This window comes from Anabas testudineus, chromosome 24 (assembly GCF_900324465.2).
Source record: "Anabas testudineus chromosome 24, fAnaTes1.2, whole genome shotgun sequence".
Lineage (NCBI taxonomy): Eukaryota > Metazoa > Chordata > Actinopteri > Anabantiformes > Anabantidae > Anabas > Anabas testudineus.
In genome coordinates, this window is record NC_046632.1 from 14,218,409 (window position 1) to 14,233,820 (window position 15,412).

Below are 15,412 nucleotides of genomic sequence, written 5' to 3' on the forward strand. Positions count from 1 at the left end.
ACACACCTCAGTGATGGGGACAAAAACTCACACATACACAGTGTATGGGGTGGAAGGACTGGATAGCAGGGTATGCAGATTTCATTGTTCTTCAGTATACCGAGCTTAGATGAAAACGATGAGGTCAAGCAGATTGTGAACACACAGCATTCTCACACATTCTTCTGTGTGCCATTGTGCACCCATGGCTCAACTAATAGCATGATGTGATGAACCTAGCAAAACACTAAACACTATGTCTCTGCAAAGCCGGGTACATGAAATCCATTATGACCCAGAAAGAGAAACCCCACTCTGCTTTGTGAGGACAACACCTTAAGTGACAAAACAGCCCCCTTTTCTGAGAGCAAAGTGAGCAGAGAGGCTACACTTAGCATTACAGATCATGACAGGCCACTTTCCTGTTTTGGTTTCTGCTTCCACCAGCTGCAAGCCATATGTTGTATGTTTTGCCATTGTGACCTAATTTTCCTGATTTGGAGGAAAAACTGTCTAAAGATCCACTTGCTCCAGTTCAATCTTCTATCTTAGTTTTCGGGTATCTGTGAAGCAGTCAAGGGCACAGCAGTCAAGACAATTAATGTCCAGACAATCAGCTGATCTATTCTCTATCTATTAGTTGATAACTGAAAATCCATTAAAGTTTTTAAATACTAAACATTAGTTAACTTAGTTTAAGTTTCTAAGAAATTGAGCTTATTTGTTTTTTATCATTCATTGTAAGGTAAATGTCTTTGAGTTTTGAGCCATCATTTAGACAAATACAAAATTACCACGGAGCACAACATGCTCCTAACAAGTGTCAGTACCATCAGCATCATCTCTGGATTTGTGTCAGTACTTGATCTGCAAAGCAGGAAGACTGTTAAGGGTTCAGCCAAAAGCTGCTGCTGCTTTCAGAAAATCATGATAGATTTATGTGTTTACCGATCCTGGCACAATCAAGAACCTCCTTGGAACCCACAAACTCAAGCAAGATGTCTTTCATTACGGCTTTCTTCTTTTTTTCTTTTTTCTTTCTTCAACGATCAAGCACTGAAGCTTCATTTAAGATTTTTTTCTAAGATGATAATGTCCAGCTATCGTGATTTTTCTTTGAATGTTACCAAATACTGATCAGTCGCTCATCCTCTATTTTACACAGTGTTAAACTCTTAATAAATAATAATGTTTCACTACCTATCAAAAGTATATTTTTTAACATTCAATTGATCCAAACTACAGTGTAGAGATTATTATCTTGAAAATGACTATTGTAACAACTGGAAACTGCTTTTTTTAAACATTTACATAAATGTACAGAGGCCTAACATCAGCTATCATTAGTATTGCCTTCCAAAAGCATGCTGTTTGCTAAGGCAATTTTAAATGGATAACTGATCAATAGAAACCCCTTTTGCAATGATGATAACACAGCTGAACACATTATCATGTTTTTCATGAAAAACATGATAATGTGACTCCAAAATTTGACTGGTAGTGTACAAAGTTTATTCCTAACTTGGACAAACAGCAGAATTATCTCCCAAGTTTGATTCTTTCTAGACAGTTTAAAAACTGTCTACTTGCTACTTATCTTACCTGACACTTCAAAGTATCTTGAGTACCAAACCACATTTCTGCCTTAAATGCTTGTTCCAAATCTTAGCATAACCTTTCCCAAGCATCTATAGTACCAGAAAAATCAACACAACCACAAGATTATCGCTTTGGTTTGTTGAGGCTTAGTGGGACATTACAGCCAAAGAAGAGAACTCCAACTGACACTGAAATCAGAGAGACTGTGAATTACAGCAAACTTAATTAATCTATTTCAAGACCAGGAAACAACTCAAAAGCTTGTTGACTTTAAAGCCAAACGTTTCTCTCTGTGGCAGATATGCAGTGTGTGATGTGACACAGAAGAAGACAGCATCCCTTATATGTTCAGCATCACATAAAATAGGCAGCTGCTTCAAACTGTGATAGCACTACACTGCATCTCATACATACTGCATTTGATCAAAACACAAAACTTATAAACTTGCAAACAGATGACAGCTTTCCTGACTTCATGTAGTACATTCCCCTTATATAAACTTCATTCAGCAGTGATAAAAAAAAAAGGCCAAGACAGGTCCTCATTTAATCCTGTGCTTCTGTTTACTGAGGTGGCTTCCCTACAGCATCATATGAAAGAAGCAGGATATGTTAAGTAAACAGTTCTACACATACAGAATAGCCACAATACTAAATTGCCTTAATTTATAGACAGATTGTCTTTAGCAATACAATAATTTGTGTCATTAGCTAAAAATACACTGGGCCTGGACATGTTTTTATATTCTTCTCATGAGGCTTGTTGGTCAGACGAGCCTAACAAGAATTCACCAAATCGGATTCGCCAACTCTTCTTAATTAACTACTCCAACGCACCATAAATTACTTGTTTTATTTTTTCGATCAGTAGCATAATTAACACCCTAAATTTACGACTGCCTGTTCAATATAAGTTTGTAGCAAAGTTTATTGTCACAGAAGAGAAGAAAAGTACGATTTCACAGTTTAAATCTAATTGGTACTTCAGTGTGACTCAGGTTTCCGTTCTGTTTTACTGTAATCAAGTAAGAATACTGCGTTTTGTTATTATAGCGCAACTTGTCAAACAGAAGCAAATACAGGCTGTGTCTCATGTCTCTTAGGGCCGCCGCTTCTTTTGTTTCCATCTGTTGATTGTGTTACATTTGTTTACCAAGGGCCAAGTTATGCTGACAATCTAAACTAGTTATCACAACATGGTTTTTGCCCAAAGGCAAATGTGTTGTTCAGAACAGCCACATTGAAAGGCAGGCGGAAAAGCCAGCCATCACAGACTCAAGACAGAAATGGTGTGGAGTGTTAAGTACAGGAATCAGGGCACACGTTCTGGAAAGTATTCATAGTTCAACACACACAAGACAGACACAGTTAAGCAACACATGAAAAGAAAATTAAGCTCAAGTTGTTAAGTTATTCAATCTGACTACAGGTTGAAAACAATCAAATCACAACTTGAGTGCTGAAATGACAAATGCATTTCAGGCTGCAGCTCCACATACTCGAATTTTCCCCAAAAAACACAACAGCTACATCAGCAGTTAACAAATCCAACAGGGTCAGAAAAGTATTTCTATTACTAATACCAGCCCGAGCAGCCAACACCAGGAACATCCTCTCAGTCATTCAGCAAGACGGAAATTTGTGAGCTCTGTCTGCTTGGAACAGATGGCCAGGCAGTTGGTGGGAATTTCAGCAATACTTCTGTACATGTTTGGGGATAAAATTTACACTGCTCGTGCTCAGTTGAGTTCTTGCAATGTTATCATAGAGTGGATGAGAGCAAGGTTAGAAAACATCTTGCATGAATAACCCATTTCACACACTAACACGTTTTTGATGCAGGATGATGGAGGCATATTGCATCTGCACCTACCTAATGCTGAAACTTATTTTAAACTGATCCCAACTAAAAATCACATATCAATAACTGAGTTTGCATGAGAATATCCACTTAGCAGACTTGTTCACTGCTTGGTGCAATATCTGTAACAACCCTGCAATTATTATTATAGCAGGGTATTGCAACTACATGAAGATATGTGCTTAGTTTATGATGCTCTATGATGCTGGCAGGAGTTGGTCAGGTGGAGGACATGCTGAAATCCCTAATACTAGTCAGTCTGAAATAGATCTGGGAAAACAAGGGACTAATAGAAATATGGTGAGCTGTTCAACTGCATGTCCTGTGTACATTAAGCTTTTTATATGTTTACAGTAAGATTAAACTAATTAATACATGTATGCATTATGTTAAAAAAAATCTCAAAGCAGTTAAAGAACATGTGGTGAAAGCATCACAATTCCTTAATGCAGGAAAATGTCCATGGTTTAGTTTTGGTTATTAATCTCTTTAGTTTTGTGTGAGTATCAAAGTCCTTAAATCACAATTAATGTGACCAATTATGTTATTAACGCTTCGATATCTTGCGTTAGTTGTGCCCACCGCCTTTCACTCTTAGAATAATTAGTAATTGCTAACAACATTTAAACACTGTTCCCATAATATCGAGGCTGTTCTCTCTCGGGGCTCTCCATCTGGACAGTATGTTCCTTCTGTTTACTTCTGCATGGATTAGCCTGACTTGTCATTGTTTCACGATGTATTTATAGATTTTTGCTCATCTGTCACAACTGAAATCTTGCTTTTTTCACAACCTACACTCCATGAGGATTCATGTGCTATAATCCACTCATAATAGTCCTAATTAAGAACTGATTTTACCAGACAATGAGGAACTGATAAAGAAAATAAAGCTTTTAGGAGCCCTCACCTCAGGCTCAGAATCAACTGCTTCTTGTTTCCTTCTCCTTTCCACTAAGAAAGGTCCTGGCATAGCCTGCTCAAACCCTCAAATGGGTTTCTGATTTATCCTCAACAAGAGAGTCTGGATCAAAAGAGATGTGCAATTCCACATATCAGAGAAAACACCGGAAGGGCTGTTTGCTAAGTGAAAACAATATGCTGGCTTGCACTTCAAATGTGTCACAGCACACAGACCTAGGCTTTGTAACAAGTACCCCGGTCTTCAGGGATAGTGTTTTTTCTGTTTACAATTTAAAATATTTAAATATACCTTCTGGAATTTGTATGCAAACACACAGCCTGTTACGTTAATGAGAGTCAGACAAGTGGCGAAACAAACTGGCAACTTAGTTAGCAGTGTTAATTATCTTTGTACAATAGTGTCGTCTCAAATTCAACATGATTTTTTTCACCTCAGTCAAGATGTGCCAATTAAGCAAAAAGCCCACCAAAGTTTAAACTGATGAAGGAGCTTATTGATGAGGTGACTGCTGCCATCCTGCTCAGCATGGTCTTCTCAAGTGGTCCTTGTCCCTCAGAAAAACCCACTAAGATGCTGTGTTCTCAGGAAAGGACAAAGCCTGGCTGCTCTCTTACAACAGAAAAGACTGCAACAACTGCTATTTTCTACATCAGCCTTGACAACGAGCAGCCATCATTGTGTTCACAGGAAAATCACCACATGAGAGGGAGACTAGTTGATGCAAAACACCATTGTCCACTGTATGAGCAGATATTACCTTTCTGCAATCTACTGACAAATTTACCTTTTAAGTTGGTATTTAGCTAACACAGAATCATGCAGCGATCATAGAGGGCTCCTGCTGTTGTAATTACATTTATAAGTGATCAGTCTTCAAATATGTGTTATTTTATGTTTGGGTTACACTAATATCTGCAAATTTGAGTGAGGTGGCCACCTTTGAATTCTCTATGCTGGAAAGAAAAACCTGATTTGCAAGGGTCTAATAGTTTTATTAAATCAATCTGCTCCGCAATGTGATCTCCTCACTGTTAAGGAGTAGTTTTTGCTCTGGTATTTCTCAGGAGACGGCCCACACCAAGACCTTAAACAGAGGAAACTTGCATTCCAATCTCCTGCATGCAGACAGCAAAAAAAGGGAAGACAGAAGCACAGTGAAAAGGAAAAGGTGAAATTAATGTGAGGAAGGAGGAGTGGAAGAAAGAGACAGATAAGATGGGGGATACGAGCAGAAGTTATGAGAATGTCAGTCCTGGCATGCCTTCCACAACAGGAAGGAAACGAGATGAAAGGAAAAGGCATCATCAGTGATGGAAGAAGGAAGGAGAGAATCGTGGGAGGTGGAGAGTAAAGAAACAGTGACAGAAGTGTGACAGAAGGGAAGGACAAGTTTGAGAGGCACGAATGTTGCTGGGTAAAGCAGAGAGACATTATTAGGTTAATGTGGGAAGCTGTAAACCAGTACAGTAAGACCCCAGGTCTTACAGGCCATAAACAGGTACAGTAAGCACTATGACGCATGTCATTGAAATGCTCTAATTTTCTTGACTTTGCATTTGCCAGATTTCCCTCTGTGTGTACTGCCAAAAAATTGCCATTAGACACTTTTTTGAAAGAGTGACCACATAACAATCAACGTGCATTTTGCTTTCATTCAGTAACTAAGGTCCTGGCATATTTTTTTACAGATCCCTTAGTCTGCTTACAATGTAGACAGTTGCAGTCCTTTCAAAAACATTTTAAGCCAAATCCAGCTGCTTAATCCAGGAACACCTAGAGAGATGCTTCAGTTGCTCAACATCCCACAAGCCCTTTGATAATCATTTAGCTGCCCATCAGCAACCCTGACATTTTTCTTTTCTCGTCTCTTTTTCCGATCTCCCCTTTAATTCGGCAGTCTTACAGAACATGTGCATCTCCGCCTACACGCTCAAATTCAATAGCCTACTTAATATTGTAAATGCGACACAGCCTCCAGTACTGCTCATCCTAGGCATTCACAGGCACTGACAAGGGAGAGCTCGTGGCATGAGATGTTCAACTGCTAATACATGAGAGTTTTGGGGAGGGGGTTTGACGCAGCTGCCGCAGTAGCCAAAGCAAGGCAGACAAAGCAGTTGAAATGCTGTTTCAGAGGGAAGATATCTCTAATGCTGCTGTTGTTTTTCAAGTTGAGAATGTGACCCACCCCAGCCACCCACTGAATAGAGAAGAGATCTCTTTGACGTGTCTATTTAGGACTTGTCAAAGGAGGAAGCATAGTGTTTGTGTGTGTGTATGTGAGCACCCTGATGGGCCGAAGTTGGTAGCCTGGGGACAGACTCCACAGGTGGAGATGGCAGCAATAACAGAATATAGAGCAGCTACAGGGGGCCTAGTTACAAAAAACACTCAGGGTGCCATTACTGCAGAAGTAAGTTAAAGCACAAGCATGTGCTAAAACTTGCATATATATATAATCAGTCTTACGTGATTGTTGGTGTGACTCAGTTATTGCTCATTTCTGTGGTTAAACTGCACAATGCTGATCAATGCATTGGTGACACTTAAACGTAGCAGTGTTACATCACTACTCAAATCTAACTAGACTACACAGACGGCCATTTTGATTAATGAGCCTGGGTGAAAATGACGCTTTAACTTGATGTAGGAGTTCCTGCACGTCCCTGGATGTGCACTGTTTTCTTGAGTAACACATGATGCGTGATTAATAGCATCTGAAGAACCCAGAAGCCAGGGTCTGGGAGAGGGAAGGGGGGGGGGCAAAAGTAATAAACTTTCACTGCAAAAACCAACACACGGTTGCACCACAGTGGACGATTTCTACGTGAACCCACATGTTACAGAGCTTTGGTGAAGTACTGCAAACACCTGCACTAGTTTACGCTATGTGCAAAACGCACAAGCGACAACAAAATGCAGCACAACGGTGACTTTGCACTGAAAAGCTATCTGCAAACATCTGCATCAAGCAGAAACGTGATAAAACAATGCATCGCATCACTGTGACAGTCGCATCGATCACAAGGAAAAGATGAACAGCGAGATGGAGAGGGACGGGAAAGCCCCACAAGAGGCAGCAACTAGCCATAACAAATAAACAGCAGCCGCGCAGCGACTGAACCAAACAGCAGTTTCCTTTATCTGATGGTCATTTTGCAACGTTTCCTGTGTCCAACGGTGAATCACGGTCTTAGTGTTGAAGTGCGGGCTGTTACGGAGAGGACGAAATGTTGAACGAATGGTGGCTAGAGGCTAAATAATACGAAATGTTTAACGTTAGCTGACGATGTGATCGATAACACGGCTCAATGAAACCACTCCGACACAGTCACGTTACGAACGTTACCTGGCTGCTAGCTAAACTTTTCGGCGTTACGTTAGTTTGGCTCCGGAGCCGTAACGCTGCCAGAAATCACGGTATGTGTCACATTAACGTTTACCTAGAGGCTGAAACGGAAGCTCAATGAATAAACCATTCACAATGTGGCCGACGTGTTGGTTTTAAGTAGTGTTAAGGGTGTTGATGTCGCCGAAGTGGAGGCGCGCTCACCTTTATTAACGTCCACCGTGTCCGAGGGGGGGGGAAACCCGCCAGTCGATCACCAGCACACGCAAACCGTTAGGGCCGATAAAGCTGCAACAAACCAAGTGTGGAGCAGGAAAAACCCTCGGAGGTGCTTCGTTTGGGTGTCTGTTGTTGTCCCTGCACCGTGCCGACCGCCCCTCGGCTCGTTCAAATCAGAAGTTCATCCAAAGTTGCGGCGGTTCGCTCCGCCTCGCCACGACGATGAGGTCACCGCTCCCCCTGAAGGCTCCGCTCTCGCGATAGGACGCGGAGCCGCCGTGCGCGCCGGTCCCAGTCTCGCGATACCACCGAGTGCACGGACAGGCTGGAGGAGAGTGGGAGAGGGTTGCTCTGGCAACAGAGTCGGATGAGCTCCTGACTCAACTGGTGTTTTTTTGTGTGGCAGGTTTGGTGTTGATGAACACTGCAGATGATGAAATCCGGGCAGCAGTTGTTGCACCATCCTTTGCTGTTTGTGTGCACGTACAGAAAACAATTGGGCAAAAAACATCAGGCTGCATGCCGTTGCATGCGAATGCTGTTCTGTTCACTGCTTTTGTTTAGAGAAGTCAATAAAACTCCTGCAGTAGAGGAATCTTCAAACGTTAATAACTAATTTTTACATGATAGAAATGCACATAATAAATCATAAAGGAGCACATATTAAACCAACATCAAACACCTTATATCATAAATGCAAATGTATAGCCTATCAGACAAAATCTATAGAGTTGCAAATGAAAAAGTATGTGTGAAATATATTTATTACTCAGTATTATTAATGCTTTTAATGTGTTATTTATCATCAATCAATACTCATGAAGCATTCATTGTATCAATGTGAAGAGACTGTTTGTTACTTAAAGGGTGACTTAATCAAATGTGAACTAACTGCTTTCCAACAGGCACTGGAACCCCAAACATGTCTAGATCTTACCTGGGTGGGCTGCACATTTGAAAGGGACGGCCTAGGGATTACCTGGGCTTAAACCTGCGAGTCCTCCTTACAAATTTTCACATGATCTACACAGATGCTCCCAACCATCTCTGATATTAAGCAAAGTTTTTTCCCATGTGAGAACGCATTTGACTCTCCCACTGTGCACTAAATGTATGAAAGCCACATAAGGAGATGGTGTCATCTGGAGAACCTGATCAGGACTGCCTATATTACCATTTAATACCATTTATTTACATGTACTCTCCAAATTAAAAGTTTAGGAAGAAAGTTGAAGCTGCCCTTTAAATGCTATATGTACAGCTTTGCAAATTCCTTGCTTTCTTCAAATGTATTAATAATTTCAGCATAAAATTTTAATTAGATAAGAGAACGAGCATTGCCTTAATTAAAGCAGCTCAGCAGATGCCAGAATTAGGAGTGGGTGAATAGTATGGGAGGAATTCATCTCACTCTAGTCACCTGTGAATAGTTAAAAATCTTGTTCTCTGCACTCTCCATTTCTCTCCACTTATAATTATTAATTCTTGTTTCGGTGACAGTAGCTCATATCCTCATCTTCATGTGCTCATTCTCTCCACATTTACCTCTGTCTTCCTTTTCTTTCCACCTTCCATCTATGCGTCAATTATGTCACCCAGGATTACATAACGATCTAATAAAGACAAATGAAAAGAGATTACCATCATCAAAACCACTCTATTCCTGTTGCTTTATGGGTCCTAACACTACCCAACCCGTTCTGTCATGGGGCGGATATTTGTGTGGGCGGTATTGTATTGTTCTCTGCTGAAAAACTGCTCCCCTAGGATTAGCTCAAGCAGTCTAATTGGGTTAGCCACAAAATGAAATTCACCATGGATTAAAGCATAGAAAAGACACATCACAAACTATCTGTGGCAATGAAACTTTCTTATTTGTTCTGTCAATACAACAGTGACCACCTGAGAACACTTGATACATCTATGGATGAAATTGGTTTGGACTGTCTCAGTTGAGTTCTGTGTCTTCACTCAGTTTTATTTACAAGAACAATGTAAAACAATCTCTGTAAACACTCTAAACTGCAGTGACTTCAGTGCTATATTAAACAATGACATATTTGTCTAGTTTACCTTCATAGGGGGAAGCCTCAGCATCAAGCAGAGGCTGTTGCTGCAGTATCTGAAAATCCTCCTGATGCAGAAGAACATGCGTGTCTACCACAATGTCAGTTTTACCAGCTGTTGCTGTCAAAACACACGTTCCAAATACTGATCCAGTACAATACTGATAACATAATCATGGCATTTTATGTCAACAAACAAACGGGGTGGTCCAAGGGTGCAATCACACAGGGCACTGCCCCTGTGAAAATCTGATTGGCCCCCTAAGTGTGCTTATTAAGTCTGGGACAACAGGGGCCATTAAAAGCACACTCAGAAATCTAGTGCACAGAAAGTGTACAAAACTTTGTCACACTTTCAGTGTGAATGTATAATATAAGCACTCAAAATATACAACTTGTGCAGTAATTAGGACACCACTCTAGCCTTTGTTTAGCTTTTAATCACCACTCAGTTAGTTTAATAATGGTGTCCCAATTACATAATAGAAATCTAATTATACATGCAATGTGCTCATTATTCTAAAATGTTGTCCTGGATTACATGTATTGTGTACTCATTGTTATATACATCAAAGAGTGTGTCCCAATTCCATACTACATACTGATTTTACAGTGTTTCTAGGTTTTAAGTGTGTTTGTTTTGGCCATACAGAAAACAATGAAAGATATGTATATATAAGCCAATTAAACATTACCAAAGAGAAAGTAATATCATTTCAGATTTTTTATCATTTATAATTGGTAAGCTCCTCTACCTGCTTTTTTGTGTATAATAATAGACACACGAACATAGAACTTGTTCATATTTATTATAACATAGACAAACAACAAAAGATAAAGTTGTAGTTCCTACTTGTCAGCAGCAAAAATCATACATTATCTTATATCTATTGAAGAAGAAGTGGCACCTTTCAGCAGAGAGAGAGGTACTATCATCACTAGAATGTGAGGAAAGATCACATACTAGTGGGAACTGTTTCTGAACTGTTTCTGTTTGACCCCTACTCTATCTGCCGCTGACTATTACATCCTGTCTGAGATATATTAAGACGTCAAGAAGTGAATGTAGACATGGGGCAACCACCTATTGGATACATGACCGCAGTAACCCAGATGGGGAGCGCGGTGGAATTCCTGACTCCGTTACCCCTGGAAGCAGAGGAATGAAAAGAATGGGCCCCATTCAAAAAGTTCCACTCAAGCGGCGCTCCTACACTAATAGAGATTGACATGAAGAAAGGCGACAAGTTGTTTTCACATACACTGGCTCTTTTGTTCTCTTCACTAAGGGGTGTAATGCAGACAGTGTGCTCTGAAAATAGACAGAATTTGATGCGCTTGTTTTTCGTAAGTGGAAAGCACTGTGTCTTGATTGGAGTGTGTGCGCAATTAGCGTTTTGTTGCATATTGTTATAGTGAGGATAAACTGCAGGGGTTTTTCATTTTCGCCGGGAGAGTGGCAGATATTTTAGACAAGAGGAAAAGAACAACTGATGTGTTGTTTAATCACAATTTCAGCAGAAAGAACAAATACTTGATGACAAGATGGACAACTGTTTTCTCAGCTCTGTCGATGCATTTTACATATAAAATAAGCCCAACTAAGAAAACACAAACTAAATTGAAATAAGAGTATTTCAGGTCTGTGAGACTGTGCTTAGACACAGCTGTGCTTTGAGCTAAGTGTTAAATTCACAGTCAGTTTACAATGTTATTACTCTTACACTTGTAATAATTATAATTAACACCATGCACCAAGTGCAGCTGAGGCTGATGTGAATGCCACTAGTGTTTTTTGCTATTTCATTAGACGGCTTTAAAGTTTGACCTGTTGGTGCACCAAGTAGGAATGCATTACAAATGATCCTTGTCCATCAGTGGTGATACAGTAGATACTGGAGTCTGAATCCTAGAGCATGTTGTTCAGCTGTATTTGGTTTGAGACAGTTACAGCTGCTCAAATAATTAGACCATTTGAACCCCCCCCTAAAGTCCAACAAATTCAATACCAGTTGCTAAAATAAACATAGCACAGACAAATGTACAGAAGGCTAAATCATCATTTATTTAACGTGTATGTTTTATGGGTGTAGCCTCAACTCGATGCCATGTGCATAACAATTCTATTGAATAAGAGCTGAGTGGGAGAACAATTCTCAAAAACAAAGGCAAATTCTACTCTTCGTTTCAGTCTGGTAGTGGGTGAAGAAATTACACATGCTTTGTGATTTATTTACCACATGTTAAGTTTTTCCTCAGCAACAGGGACCAAGGTAGATCTGGTCATTGGAGAATTTGGTGGTGCGTATTCCATGCAAACACTATTACCAATGAGACGCGTATTACTTGTGACTTCTACAGATAAAGTGCACTGGTAAAACGCCGGGTTGTTTCTCAGTGGATTAACATTCGAGCTGCCTGTCAAAGTCACGCTTCACCACACTCCTTGCAATTCCAACCTTGCTTTCAAGAGGAAAGGAACTTACAAAGAACCTTTTCAAGATATGGTTGAAAAGGCAGAGGCATAGACGGAATTCAAGTTCAAAATACCTCACATTTGGCACTGTATGTACACACACACACACCTCCCCACAAAGAGAGCTGGAGCGGTCTGACTCACGCTGGTGTGAAAACACAGTGGAGAGGTGGGCGGATGACATCACAGCACCCTGCAGAAGAACAAGAGCCTTGGAGTTGGACCCCATTCAAGCACGCACATAGGGGCATGTACGTACACACACATGCACATGCACACATAACTCACAGTATTAACAATATAGATATGCCTACACACACTCCTCCTCTACTGCCACCTCTCAAGCACACCGACCGCCTCCGCCACACGTGCACACAAACACACACTGAACATTCCCTAACTAGAAATAACACTGGTTGTCCTGAGGAGACATTGGAGTTGTTTTTGATTTGTAACTTCACATGAGGGGGGTGGGAAGAGGTGAGCCAGTGGTAGGCCAGAATACAGACACGCTCTGACAGGATTTGGGGGCTGTGGTGGAAGAAAATAGACATGTGGAAGCATCAGGTACCATCCAAGTTAGATGCTGTGACGCTTCGTACAAGAGACTGGTGGGGCTTCACTGCAGTGCGTGCGCCTGCATTGAATAAATGGTCAACCATTCTTGGGACCAGCTCCAGCCTCTGTGATGATAGTACAAATAGAAAAGGTGTGTGATTAATTGTCAAACCCCCCCCCCTTGTCCATGTATACTGCATTCAGATGCACGAACACTTACATGCTCGGTGTTTCTAATGCGATTGAAAGGAAGAAGGCAGGATAAAGGCTTGATCTGTGAGACAGTTGCTCCAGTGATTCACCAACAAAAACACATTTCACCATGCTTCCGACAAGCACTGTGTCTTCCTTGGCAGTGATTAAAAATAGTTATTGAGGCTGACAAATACACACTTGAGTCATGCAAACACGGTTGTTTTCGACAAAGAATTTCTAATAAAGTCCATTTAGAAACTGTCCTCGAGATATGAATCATATGAGTCTTCTTTAGCAGTCGTGGAATCGTAACTGTTTGAATTTCTTTTTTATTATTAGTTAAGAGTTGGGTGAAAATGTAGCATGTGTCACACAGTTATCTCCAGTATTTACACATTCAGGAGATGGAGCATCATTTGCATTAATCTGGAGCTCATGAATGTAAACACAATATTCACTCTTGTTGGTCACTTTTAGCCTCTGTCAACTCCAGAGAAATATAGCTAAGCTGCAAGATAATTGTGTTGTTTAATAACCGTATCTTAAACCCAAATGTCTTCAGTGTACAGAAAATGTAAATGAAACAAACCAAAGTTTATTTACAACTGAGCAACAGCCACCACCTTATACGTCATCATTTGACCTTTAATTACCATCAAATATTAACGATTGCAGCTTTAAAGTAATCCATGTGCACAAACGTTGCAGCTGTGTTCTTCTAGATTGTGAAAATATAATTATGCAGCATTTATTATTCATTCAGTTAATTTCATTCACTCTGATTTTAGATGCTGCTGAATAGCTAAATAGAGGGAGGTGTTTCTAAAGAATACAGGTAGCTTTACGAAGCGTAATGCAAAGCACAGGTAGCGTGACAAGATGGAGGACCAAATGATTCAATGTCAGATCTTGCTGTAGAAGAAACCTTCCACCTACACTGCTACATCTGAATGTGTGATTTGGAGTTATTTTCTCCTCTGATTTTCTGGCTCACTGTGACCATAAAGCTACAGCTCCATTTGGATGAGAGGCATTGACGAGGGTGCCGGGGAGTGCAGAGCGGAGGGGAGGGGGTAGTGTCTGGGTCTGGCTTGGCAGGGTGCTGCAGCAGTTAATTAAAGTAGCCGCGCAGGTATTTCAGGATTAGAAAGTGGTTGTGCAGACAGACCTCTGGTGGCTTTAACGGCCGTCATCTCATAGGTAAAAGTTGCTGGGTTTGGTCTGATTGTGTCTCTGTGGCCGTCTCCTTTGAATTCCTTCGGTGTGGCTCATTTGTTTGAGTCAACTGGGCACTGATAATGGTGCAAATGATTCAGTATGTGTTACATCGTTTTGGTAGCCAGTAAACCATAGGCTACATCATCAGGAAATCATAGCACTGATCTCTTGTGATCACAAATGATGCTCCTGTTTGGACATTGCAGGGTTAACTATCTTCAATGTTTCAGATCAAATTGCTTTGAATTATATTTCAGATGTAAAACTATTGCTGTAATGACATAATCATCTGTCAAATGGCTTTCTGTGATATTTAAAGCTGCATAACCAACGTTTTCATATTAATAATTAAAGTAGCATGTGTCGCACATGTCTACAGTGTTCTTCTGCTTTTAAGACTTCATCACCATCAACAAAATGCCAAAGTAGACTACAAATAGAATTTTAGTTTCATAAGAATGATCTTCAATGAACGGCGTTCTGCAGCTGTTGCAGGTTAAATGCCACCAGTTTAACAGAAAGGAAAGTGGATTTGATGAGTCAAGACATGACTGTAACAATAGCAAGACAAATGACATTTTAGTCAGTAGAGAAGCTAAAAAAGCTGGAGACGCGATCTTACATGTAAACACAGGTAGACTTCATGGACAATGAAGGAGCAGTTGCTGTAATGATTCGCTTCATAGCTTGATTTAAGTTATAAAGGATCCGCATTCTGATAACAAGTGCTGTTTCTCTAACAGCGTGGCTCGTGAACCACAGGAACGCTTTTCACTCTTTCTAACATGTGGAACGAGCTTGAAACTGAAATCATGACATATTACCACTAATTGCCTGTGTCACTTAAATGTTCTGCAATTCATAGTTTTTAATATGAAGTTGTTTATTGTGGTAAAGTAGCTTTAGCAGTCTTACAAAATAATTATCATTAGTCTATCAAAACCACTCTGACGCTCGAGGCTACATT

The 15,412-nt window shown here is 40.4% G+C and overlaps 1 protein-coding gene across 4 annotated transcripts in view; it reads right to left on the reverse strand.

The window, feature by feature from the left end:
• Positions 1-8,164, reverse strand: part of sipa1l1 (signal-induced proliferation-associated 1 like 1) — a 62,699-nt gene extending 54,535 nt beyond the window's left edge. For all 4 annotated transcript variants that reach the window (XM_026341092.1, XM_026341093.1, XM_026341090.1 and 1 more), the window contains exon 1: positions 7,918-8,164. The gene's annotated coding sequence lies outside the window, so the exon portion shown is untranslated. The remainder of the gene's footprint in view (positions 1-7,917) is intronic.
• Positions 8,165-15,412: the final 7,248 nt, after the last annotated feature.